General features: G+C 35.9%; 1 non-coding gene across 1 annotated transcript; it reads right to left on the bottom strand.

Annotated features, from left to right (window-relative positions):
- Positions 1-650: 650 nt before the first annotated feature.
- Positions 651-756, bottom strand: LOC128040303 (small nucleolar RNA R71). The gene has a single exon (XR_008194959.1). It is a non-coding gene; the product is annotated as a small nucleolar RNA R71 (small nucleolar RNA).
- Between the last annotated feature and the right edge of the window lie 877 nt (positions 757-1,633).

Genomic DNA, 1,633 nt, shown 5'->3' with positions numbered 1-1,633 from the left:
TAAAAGACATTATTTGTGAAATTGTTAATTTTGCATTTTGGTCTATTTTTTCTGTTAAATTTTAATTCTATTTTTGTGTGTTTGTTTTAGGTGTTTATGAGTATTGATCAAATTATTGACTTACTCCTTGTAGACTTTGAAATTGAAAGAAATTTCAAACAAAGGAGAAGACAAGCGAACCAAAGAAGGACCGAAGAGATGAATTTAAAAAATCAAAACTAAAATCCATGAGGAACATTCGCTTACAATACTCACAATTTGATCATTGTTGTCGATGACAGAAACTGTGCCATTCGATAATATGTCATTCCTCTATTTAACGAGCTCAATTCGAGTATTAGGAGACTCAAAATTGAGGCACAACAATTCAAGTTGAAGTCGGTCATGTTCCAAATGTTGCAAAATATGAGTCAATTTACTAGGGTTCCTATTGGATCCACATATTCATCTTTGGCTATTCATGTTAGTGAGCGACTCATTTAAACTAGTCAGGGTGGCCGAGGATGCCTTGAGACTGATATTTTTTCCATACTCCTTAAGAGATAGAGCACGAGCATGGTTGAACTCCCTACCGTTCGGTTTCATAACTACATGGCAAGAGTTGGTTGAACGTTTCTTAATGAAATATTTTCCTCTATCTTTGACTGCCAAGACCCGAAATGAAATCACTTCATTTCAAAAACTTGATGAAAAATATTTATATGAGGCATGGGAGCGATTCAAGAAGTTATTACAAAAGTGCCCTCATCATAGCATTCCTTACTATGTTCAAATGAAGACTTTCTGTATTGGTCTTAATATTCATACTAGAATGATGATGGATGATTCGACAAATGGAGCCATTCTTTCTAAGTCTTATAACATTGCTTATGAGATTATTGAAGGAATTACCGGTAATAACTATCAGTGGCCAACCGACCGAGTAGCAGTAGTACATAAAGTGAACACAGTTGCTTCTTTAGCGGCCCAGGTATCCTCTATTTCTTCTATGCTTAAGAACATAACTACTGATGGTTTCAACGGTAATATGACAGGTCAGCAGCCGAACCAGTTCAAGAATATTTCTTGTGAATATTATGGAGATGGCCATTTCTTTTAAAATTGCCCATCGAATCAAGAGTCAAAATATTGCATGGGAAATCAGAATTGGAATGGTCTACAATCAAATTCTTACAACTCTTCATGGAAAAATCATCCAATTTCTCCATGGAGTAATCAATGGGCGGACCATAACGACTCTTCTATGCCGTTTGGACCAAATTATACACTAAGATATTCTCAACAAGTGCAACAACCCCCACCAACTGAATCTTCAAGTGATCTTGAGAATCTGTTGAAGGCATACATAGCGAATAATGATGCCACTTTAAGAAATCTGGAGAATGAAATGGATCATGTAACCAATGAACTTCAAAATAAACCATAAAGAGCTTTTCCCAACGATTCTGAAAATCCAAGAATTTCAGGGAAAGAACATTGCAAAGCAATCACTTTGCCAAGCGGAAAGACATTGGAGCCCAAGGTGGATGAAGTTCAAAATGAGCCTGTTATAGCTCAAGAAAAAGAGGAAGTTTAACTGAGTATTGAAAGTCCTGTATCACAGAAGTCAGATTCAGTGATACTTGATAAGGTA

This window comes from Gossypium raimondii, chromosome 3 (genome assembly GCF_025698545.1).
Source record: "Gossypium raimondii isolate GPD5lz chromosome 3, ASM2569854v1, whole genome shotgun sequence".
Taxonomy (NCBI): Eukaryota; Viridiplantae; Streptophyta; class Magnoliopsida; order Malvales; family Malvaceae; genus Gossypium; species Gossypium raimondii.
Note: the sequence above shows the minus strand (reverse complement) of the source record. Positions and strands in the feature narration are given on the sequence as shown.